Source organism: Crocodylus porosus, unplaced genomic scaffold (assembly GCF_001723895.1).
Source record: "Crocodylus porosus isolate Cpor-Errol unplaced genomic scaffold, CroPor_comp1, whole genome shotgun sequence".
NCBI lineage: Eukaryota > Metazoa > Chordata > Crocodylia > Crocodylidae > Crocodylus > Crocodylus porosus.
Genome location: NW_017728906.1, coordinates 138667605 through 138678715, shown reverse-complemented (window position 1 = coordinate 138678715; position 11111 = coordinate 138667605).

Below are 11111 nucleotides of genomic sequence, written 5' to 3'. Positions count from 1 at the left end.
GCCACCTATAAATTTATCAGGGGTGACCACCAGGATCTGGGGGAACATTTGTTCACCAGAGCACCCCAAGGAATGATGAGGTTGAACAGTTATAAACTACTGCAAAACCATTTAAGGATGGACATAAGGAAGAATTTCTTTACTGTCCAAGCCCCTAAGGTCTGGAACAGTCTGCCATTGGAGGTGGTTCAAGCACCTACATTGAATGCCTTCAAGAGTAAATTGGATGCTGATCTTGCTGGGATCCTATGACCCCATCTGACTTCCTGCCCTTTGGGCAGAGGGGCTGGACTCGATGATCGTTTGAGGTCCCTTCCAGCCCTAATGTATATGAAATTTATGAAATCCCTGTTTCAATTCAAGTGCCCTAGCCACCTAGCTACACTTACCTTTATGTTCTTCACCTCAGTTCTCCCTGAAGAGGGGCAGTTATTTCCTCGATAAAAGGGAGAGAGAGGGCACATCTTAGAGGTTAGCCTATTGTCTGGTTATGAGTACACACTTGTGGAAGATGCAACTTTGAACGCCCTGGGTACATCCAGATGAACCTGCGCATTCCTCTTCCAGCATCTCAAATCCTTTTGGGATGCTGCAAGACGTATGTGCAGGAATTAGAAAATGTTCCCTGCACTGAAAATTTGTTCCCTGTGCTGCAAAAAAAAGTGGGGCAGGGCACGATACCAAACCATGCCCTGAGGCAGTCAGAGGCTGGTTCCTCCATAAAGACACTCTGGTTGCCAGAGCATCTCTATGGTTAGTGCTCACCCTGGTGCTGAAGCAGGGAGCTAGACCCAGGGTTCACTGCTAGTAAGTAAGGGGTTGGGGGGCAGGAGGAGAGGGGAGGGGACCATAAGGGGAACCCCACCAGCCCTGCCCACTCCCTGAGTCCCCAAACCCTGCCCTGCCCCGCCCCACCGCCTGCCTGCCCCCTGAGTGCCCATGATCCCTTCCCCACTGCACCCCATCCCCACGAGGCCCCCGAGCCACCCAATCCCTGTCGCCCCAGCATCATGGGAAATCCTCCCCCATCCCCCCAGTACTTAACAGCAATTTGAGCTGACATCTGGGTCACTGGGGCTCTTCCTGCACAGTGCAGGGCAGTGTGACACCCTCAGTGGCCCCAGCCTGGGCCCTGCTGCCCCTTGCTGCCTTCTGCTGCCTCAGGAGGCTCTGCCAGGAGATCCTGGAGCCCCTACAGCCCCTGCTCTGTAAGTAGAGGCTTTTTTTTTTTGAAGTGTCAGAGGCTGGGAAGGGAAGGCTGCCATAGGGATCTGGGGGTACAAGTGGGGGATGGGCAGGGCAGCCCTTGAGGGGTCTAGGCCCTTGGGAGGTTAGAGGTTTGATGCTGGGTGGGGTAGCCATTGGGGGGGCTGCAGGAGCCAGCAGGAGATGGGACCAGGCAGGGCAGCAGTCCAGGGGGCTGGGGGAGCAAGCAGGGTTGTGGCAGGGCATATGGGTGTGGCAGGAGGGAGTGGCCCCTGTGAGGGGGCTGTAGCACCTGTGGGGGCCATAGCCACTGTTTCATAGATTCATAGATGCTAGCGTCATATGGGACCTCAACAGATCATTGAGTCCGACCTCCTGCCTAGATAGGAAAGAGTGCTGGGGTCATGTGACCCCAGCCAGATGCCTATCCAGGTTTCTCTTAAAGACCCCCAAGGTAGGGGAGAGCACCACCTCCCTTGGAAGCCCATTCCAAATTTTGGCCACCCATACCATAAAGAAGTTTTTCCTGATATCTAGCCTAAATCTGCTCTCTGTCAGTTTGTGACTGTTGTTCCAGGTACTCTGGTGAACAGAGCATCTCCAATCCCTTGCTATGTTCCCCTAATGAATTTGTAGGCAGCCACAAGATCACCTCTCAGCCTTCCGTTGTGGAGGCTGAAGAGGTCCAAGTCCTGTCTGGGGGGCTGTAGCCATGGAGGGGGGCAGCAACATATATATTAATATATTCATGAATTCATGAAACATGTATTTAGAGCTGATTTTATTATTATGATAGATGCACTGGTAGTCTTCCAAATTGCTTTAACACTGTAGATATATCAACAAAACATTGTCCAACTGATTGCTGTCTCTCTGTGTCACTCTCCCTGTCTCTCTTTATAGTGGTCTTTTGTTTTAAGTGTGAAGGAACATGGATTTTGGGGTATTTTACAGAGTGACTTTGGCATATTTTTAATCAGGGATTTTTCAGTTTCCCAGTTGGGAACATCAGAATCCCTGCTAGGGAGGCCAGTGGCAGAACCCTGCCTGCTCAGAGCTGGCACCTTGGACCCTTCTGGCTGTGGCTGACCTCCTGGCCAAATGGGGCAAGGAGGACATGCTTTGACAGTTCATAGCAGGCTGCCACACCCAGAACATCTTCCGAGCAATAGCTACCCAGATGGCCGGGCAGGGGGCACACATGGCAGTAGCACCGCACAAAGGCCAACTCTGCAGCTACAGCCCTCTGGCAGCTGACCCAGAGAGGCAGATGCCTCATCCATGTCCAGCCAGTCACAGTCAGGCAGCAGCTCCCACTGCAGGGGGTGCAGGGAACTCTCAGGGCCACTTCAGTAGTCCAGCTGGCACAAGGGGTAGTGTCCCCAGGTACCAATTGGCTGGGTCTGAGAAGTCTTGAGAGCGCGTAGTCCTGAGGTACTCACCAGGGCAGCTTTTTGTACTGCAAAGCTTGGATTCAAGAGCTAGATACAGAAAGTATGCATAAAAATGTATAAGTGACTGGAAAATGGTCACTCAAATCTGTAACACAACAGGGCTAGGTACAGCTATGCAAAAAGCCCAAGGTGGAATTGATCTAAGTTACACAGTTTTATATAAGTGGTGCAGTTAAGATCAGTAATGAACAGAACACACATTCACTTGGAGGGGGAGGAACAAATCTTAGACTGGGTCCCACCTTTTTAAACCAGTCTATCTATGCCAAACTTCTGTTCTGTTATAGTTATAGACTGGTTTCCAACCACTTATACTGGTAAAAGTGTAATGAAACCTGGCCCAGAAATTCTTTGAACATAAACTGCTTCCAAAATTTCTGAAACTGGTTTCAGATAAATTTGGATGGATGTATTATCAGACTTAAGTGTTTTAGGTTAAATCACATTACTGAACTTCTGTTCCAGATCCCCTCCAGATTCAAGTTAGCTCACAGTCTTCCAGGATGCTTCGCACTTTCCCCACAAACTCCTCCTCACAGGGTGGACAGGCTAGCCTAGGCCCAAATTCTCTGCTATAGCCAGGCAAGGATGCATGCCCTAGCACCCCCAGCTTCTGGCCTGGGCCACTGCAGGCATATGGCTGCATTTCTGGAGTCAAAAGTATGTGTCTGTTCGCTTCCTTATCAGTTCATCCTACACAACTTAGACTAACCTGCAAAGATTGAATTGACTCAGTCTTGGGCTTTCTGACTGACTGTACTTACCCGGGTACCACAGTCATTTCTGCTTAAGTCCTGTTAAATTTTGTTTCATGTGTATACATTTAGTCCCAAATGCCTAACTATAAGGCTATGATATGTTTAGGGTGTCTGGTCTTCTATGAGAAAAGGCTGACCTAGGTAGGTGACTAACTTCAACAGAGGATTCAAGGGAGAGAATTCCAGGCAAGGATACATCCTAAGTATTTTTTTTTTTTATGAAAGGGGTTTAGGCCCTGCCTCTCAACTGGGAATTTCCTAATGGTTATCTTAGATGGCATTCTGCTCAGCATTTCAGTTTAAGAGAACACATTATGTAGGGACTTACGGTCACATCTACTGTTTTCCTTCTGAAAGCAAGATCACCACCAAAGAACAAAACCCTATGGACTCAGTCCCACTACATACAATCTTTATTAGTGGACTTTATGAGGATCCTGGATTTAAAAAAAATGGGGCAGTGAATTGCAGTACACATCCACGTGCCTAAAATTTAGATGTTGCAGTACTTATTACAATGCTTATGTCTCTTTATGGAATTAGGCTACCTATATCTAGAAACCCTTCTCTTGCTAGTCCTCTGCTTCCAAAGATTTTTTGTTTGTGTGCTTTTGCTTTTTATGGTGATTTATGTTCTAGCTTTCCATCTGTTAAAAGGCTTCACCTTTGCTTCCAGCAGGGCATAGCTAATCTAGCTCTTCCAGTGACTGGTATCCCAGCAACCATCAGTAATAGCCTTTTGCACAACTTATATGTTTATCTAATTGACCTTTTTGATTTTGTTTTGAAAGGGGGAAAGGATAGAAAGAGGGAAGGATGTTGCAACAATTAACAGAACAAAGGAGGAAAACAAAACAAAAAGGAATGCATCATCCTGGCAGATGTAACACTACAGACAATAAAATATGAAACAGGAAAGAATATGAACCTTGCAGAGAAAAATAAACAGAACCTAAATAGAAATAGTTTCTTACAGGCACAGACTACCTCGCCATGAACTGTTTTTTTCAGATGAGTAAAGTAGCACACTATAAAAATATGTTTCATGTATTTTACTAACAAATCTATTAATAGTACATAAATTTTAGGATAGAAGAGATCATTATCTAATATACTTTCTGCATAACATAGGCCAAGAATGAATTTCTCCTTATTCCAAGAAATTTATGGGCACCAAAAAATAAAACAAACAAACATACACATTTGTCATCCTCGGAGCCAGTGAATATTTCTCACTTAAAGATAAGCAATCTACAAATAACAGCTCAGAGAAATGCACAGTGCCTCATCACATCTCAGTGGGGTTTCAGGTTTATGGACTATTTACACCACTTGAAATATCAACACTGTGAACTATTTCACTGTTGAACTAAACTATCGAGGTTTAGACAAAAGAGATCATGCTCCTGATCGTCCTTCTAAATCAGGAGGATGATTTCTTCTGTCTGATATGTCACTTTTGGTTTTATCAGTGGGTGGGTACTGGTGAATAGGGGTGTTGCTGCTTAGTTTTTTCTTCTTACTTCAATTCAAACTTCGGATGATAATGAATTAACAGGGTTTATTTTCCTCTGTAGTTTGACTATGGTGAGGACAGTTTATTGTATATTTTTAGATTTGTGGTCACTGGGGTAGCATAGGAGTTTTTTTTCTTTGTTTGTTTGTTTTTTAAGTTGTGGCATTCAGGTCATAAAATCATCATTGTTTTGTCTGCATTGTGGGGTCTTAATAGGAAAGAAGCTATTTTTATCTACTGCCACATCATAATTAGTCAATAACAACAACACACAGTACCTTAGCATGTCCCTCTTCTAGAATAGATACATACCTCTTCAAGTCAGGACAGAACAGAGAATAAACTGTGATAAAAGGGAAATGAAGCTGAGATTACAGCCCTTCAAACTCATCATCTTTAGTATTTTGTTTTTTTATGAGAAAATAGTCGTTGATAGAACAAAATATAGGAAGTCTTTCCAATCAGAAGACTACAATGCCAATAACCAAAAATAATTTTCAACAGTGGAATTTCACAGGCTAATAAGGAGAAAACTGATACCCATGAAACTTCCCAGGAAATGAAATTCTGGGGATTTAGTAACAATATAATTAGTGAAAAAAAATCCCCTTAAAAATTGAAGTTGCAAGTCCCTTCATCACAATAAAAATGTCTTATTAAACTCTAGTAGTGTCGTTGGTTATGCTGTCTCATTCAAATAAATACACCAAAGGTCATGAGAGTATGAAACTTCCACAATAAAAAGTATAAAATAGCTTGTACTTGCCAGAATGGGGTGTACTTCACTTTTGGCTTCATCATGGATTCCTGATGCTAAGAATAGACATGACATTTGGTCTTATATAAGTTGTTCCTGTGTTTGTCCCTAAACAAAAATATCTTTAGATTACAGTAGCATTTACACATATCACTCTTCTAATCAGGGTTTAGTAAGCAACTGAATGCAGTACCACTTTTCTGCTATTGATTAAATGATGTAATCCTGGGAGAACTGTACAGTCATACTTTGCAATATTTCAGGATAAGAGATAGTAACAGTTTATCTGGTAAACCTTTTTAGGACTTATCCCAGGACAACAGACATGGGTGTCTGTATGACTGCACTGTATCTTGGGATAAATGTTTGCTGCTTGAGTCAAAATACATATGCTTTATATTTCATTCATATTACAAAACATGACCTTATGATGTTAATGGAGCTGGCAAATTTGTTTTAAAAGCTTTGCACTGATATTTTAGATAAGATTAATGTTTTGGTTGATTAAGAGTGCTTTATAAATAAACACATTAAAGAGTATTTCATGACAAGACCATGGTGTTTCAGAGAGTCAAACCCAGTGTTTAAACTTCTAAAATTAGAGGAAATGAATAACCAAAAAATATAGGTATCACAAGCATAGGTTCATTTCCAGGTTCTCTCTCTCCTTCTCTCTCTCGCTCTGTCAAAATATACACAACTTTGGAATGAATTGAATAAATCCTTCTTGCTTCATTACATTTTCCCTTTTCATAATTATAGACAATATTATTATTACTATTTTAAAACCTAGTAGGCCTTTGAAGGACTCATTTCACTTCCTTTGGCTAATGGGAAATATTTGAGTTTGTTCGTAAATTTTTAATCTCCTGGTATATTTATAGAGCTTTTGTTTCATAGTGAATCCTTTAAGTTAAGATAAATATATATTGTTAACTTTAAGCGTTAGTTCTTGTTTATTATGCTTGATCCATGATCTTGAGTAAGGTAGCAAGATCATATTTAGGGTAGTATATAACTGTACTGCCCTATTGGAAACCCCAGGGACTATCATCTATCCTGACTGTTTGTTTCCCTTTTGATCCAGGGAATAAGTTACCAAATTCCTCTTTTGGTTATAATTTGACTTCTGCTTAGGTCAAGGTTTAAGCTGGTTGGAAAAAAGGCACTTCAGCTATTTTCTCACACATGAAACAACACAAATGCACAAACTGAGCCACCTCTATTGGTAAGACAAGGGAGTAATTTCTCCTTTGTGATCAAGTTATACCTACAGAAAGTCTAGTTTTTAAAAGTGTGATGAGACACAGTATCTCTTTGGGAATGTGTCTGTGAACTCGGGTCTTGTACAAGATACATGTGTAACTGGGCACATCTACATGTGTGCATTGACTGTGCAGTAACCAAAATCACTGCATAGAATGGGCATGAATCTATATGTGCATGCCCATACTGCGCTGTACCTATGGTGACTTACACTGACTTGAGAGAAAATTTGATACCTGCATCATGCAGGTATCAAATTTATGGCTGATTAGTTACTGCATAGTAATGTATATGTAGAGACGTTACTGCACAGTAACCCAGGGGGCCTCTCTGCTGGATCTGCCCAACCACTATGGGGCCAGCCTCAGCACAGCACCAGAGCTCCTGGCTGGCTGCCTCTCCTGGCTTTAGTCCCTGACTTGGGACTAAAATTAGTAGTAAGTGCTAGCAGCCGGCTCTGGCTTCAACTTGGGACTAAAATTAGTCCCAAGTGCTGGCAGGTATCTGGCTGGAGGATGGAGCTCACCCCAATGACCACAGGGGTACATGGCAGGCTGCACTGACTAAATTTAGTCCCAGATCACCTGCACATGTAGACACTGGCCTCTTCCCGCTTACTGCACAGTAACTTTAAGACAGCATAAATGCACATGTAGATATGCCCACTCTCACTAATGTCAAAGTAAATTACATGCACAAAAAGATATATTTTCTGTATCCTACCCAGGAAAATGGATGGGTGCTTGGAAACTCCTTGTATAAGAATAGGCAGGGAGAATATTATCTACAAGACATGGAAGGCAGGTATACTGTCCTGCTCAAAACATGGCCTTAAAATGTTGGAAGATGAGAGCACTCCTCAGAGTAGCTAGTCTATGAGCTCAATGCATCTTTCTTACTATTCACATCTTACTCCCAAGCTTTCTCTGCATGCTGGAATGTAGAAAATCACCTCAAAAGTCTCCTCTATGTGATCTCTGTCTGTTGTCAAAGGGCACTTCACATTCATGGAGGGTCTGACCAAAATTGTCTATGTAGACAAAATCTACAGTACTCTGTAGTCAGTACTCAAGCAAGATGTTTACTCAAGTCTCTGGGAATTTAACCTGTAGTAGGAGTGCAAAATACAGACCTAAAAGTTGAGTAGACCACTTTGACACTACTATATTGAGGCCAGGGAGGTGTGGGGGGGGGGTAGTGCGCTAGGCGGTGGACCCAGAAATGGTCCAGAAGCACTTCTGGTCCACTTCCAGGTTCACCACCAAGCATGTGTGTGTGTGCGGAGGGGGGCTGCACTCTTGTGAGATACTCCCTCTGCCCCAGCATAGCAGTTTTCACAAGCTGCACCTGGTACCTCAAGGTATGTAGAAAAAACACTTAAAGCTGTGTCTATGTCTGAATGGCTGGTTCTCTGAATCAGCATTGAATCTTCACATTCAGATATGGCCAAATTGAATGGGGGACAGTGATCTGAATCAATGAATCAAATCACTATCCCAGAATCTGAATCAAATCTGAATTGAATATAGCTCATTTTGTAGACCCCTACTAGACAACACCAAGCAGTGGTGGCCAATGTCATGCTACTATGAGGATTGTTAAAATATACTCAAGAGATCCAAGGAAGAAGGACTGCAGTCCATTAGAAAGGAAGGCAACCTTTCCCCACAGTCTGTACCAATTTGACAATAGAATAAAATACATTCCTGACCAAAAATATGGTTATTAGTCTGAATATGAATGTAGAAGAAAGATTCTCTAACTTGGAAGATTCAGGTTTAAATTCCAGCAGAAGCACTGGCAGCCCCCCATGAAAATTCCCCACCTTGTCTGTTGGGAGGAGCAGTTAATCCCCTCCTCCTCCCAACCCATGTAGCATCAAGGTGGGAAAACATTCCTTCTTGGCCCCATGCAGCAACCAGAAAAGCCCCAAAGCATGGGAGACCATAGGCATAGCTATCCCTAGATCATTCCTGACCATTCCTGACCAATCATCTTGCTATGATTTTGTGATTCTATAATTGGGTATCTTATTTACCAAAATGCATCAGATTGTAACACATGATCAAATACATCACTTTGTAAATCAACACAAGATCATTAAATTCATTCTTACAACTTCTCTTCTACTTTCCACTGTACCACGGTTGTTCCTTTTAATGTTTGCCTCTTTCTAGATTTTCCTGGTGATTTTCTGTGAATTAGCATAAAGTTTGCATCAAATTACTGAAATTTTGTTCTGCATTCAAGATCTGGAATCTTCAAAATATTGATTATATCTAAAAAAATTGGCCTGTTCTAAAATAGATAGATTTTAAAATGTTTGCTTCAAAACATTCCCATGGAACCTTAGGACTCAAACCAATCAAGTTAAAAAATTGAGTTAAAAATATAGCAAAATAGTCCAGTTGCCTTTTGAAATCACTTGTTGAACTTGGAATAGCTTTGGAAGTACATTCAAATGAGCATTTAAGCAAACATAATCAATTCAATCATTTTGTACATCATGAAAGGGACATAAACTGAATGTGACCTTGAGGGGGCATAAGTGATCTTGTATCGTTGAGTAGGATTGCAAATAAGTCTGGTTTACCAAATTTTTGCACCAAGGTCATCATGTCTTAGTAGTTTTGTTTTATAATACTTACAGTGCCAATAAATGTTGAGGGTAGAATTAAAACAGCTTCTGCTGCTCTTAGACTTTCTGCTCTAGTGTGTAGTGTATCTACTAATCACATGTAAATGTCAGCACAGAGTGCAACTTGGTTTTTTCTCACATGCTGCAAATAATTCGTATATATCCTTCCGTGCATATCAGCAGAGTACTGCTATGTCACTTTGTCAGGTGAAAGTAGTAAGCTGAATTGAAGCCTTCTGGCAATATGGTGAGACGTAAATGCATGGATGGTGCTTTTTTATTGGCTGTATGCAGATGTTGTTGTACTCATCATAAGGAAATAACAACAGATACATTAATGGATCAAGATTAGGCTTTACGTGAAATACTGTTTCAGTGCAAGCAGAAGGATTTTCAGGGTAAGGATTTTATTGATTAAGGGACTACATGAACATTAGCCAATAAAACACCATCATCAGAAACAAAAGCTGCCACAACTTCTGATATACCTTGCTAGATTATAATGTCATCTATTGAAGGGGCTGTCATTATAAAAACAAAGTGTGATGCTTGTTGGTAGGGCTGTGTGAAACACCATTGTTTCATTTTGACATCCGTTTCTCCATTTGGAAGGAACAGTGTTTCATTTTGTCGTTTCATTTCAGTTTGAAGCACCATCTCTTTTTGTTTTGTTGAAACAATTTCGCTGTTTTGACACGTTTTGATGTTTTGCCTATAAGCTATAATGGGGAATCATGAAAATGCCTAAGACTTTGTCATTTCTTAGCTCGTTCAAATGTAAGTAGCAGGGATGGTAGCCCCTTCTAAGGGCATGAAGCCTGCCAAGTTTCAAGGAGATAGGTGTAGAAGTTTCTCAAACTGTACCTCAAACTGCAACAAGCAAAACTCCTGACACTTGCTAACAGCAGCAACCTTCTGTCATCTGATGTGCATATTTCAGGGCCCGCACCCCAAGGAGGGCTGCAGAACTGTGCTGGACTCTTCCTGGGGGTGAGGGCCTCCAATTCTGTGTCGGATGACAGGAGGCTGCTGCTGCTGCCTGGAACCAGTGCTGGGCACAGCTTGCACCCAGTGCCAGGGAAAACTGATACTACTGCTGGCTCCAGGCAGCAGTGGCAACCTCCTTTTATTTGGCATGCATATCTGGGGTCCACACTCCCAGGAGGGCTGCAGAGCTGTGCTGGACTCCTCCAGGGGGTGTGGGTCCCTGGATCTGCCCCAGATGACACGAGGCTGCCTCTGCCACCTGGGACTGGCACTGGACACAGCCCATGCCCAGCGCCGGGCTCCATGGAGCTCAGCCCAGCAGTGGGAGGGGGAGCACAGCCCTGGCTCTGCCCACCTCCTGCCACCAGGCTGCACTCTGTGGGGCTGGTGGAGCTGATCAGAGTGCAGCCCCGGCTTGGCCTGCCTCCTGCTGCCGGACTGCGCTCCAGGGGCCAGCAGAGACCCACTGAGCACAGCCTGGTGGTGGGAGGCAGAGCAGAGCCCTGGCCATTACTTATAGCTTAGAAAT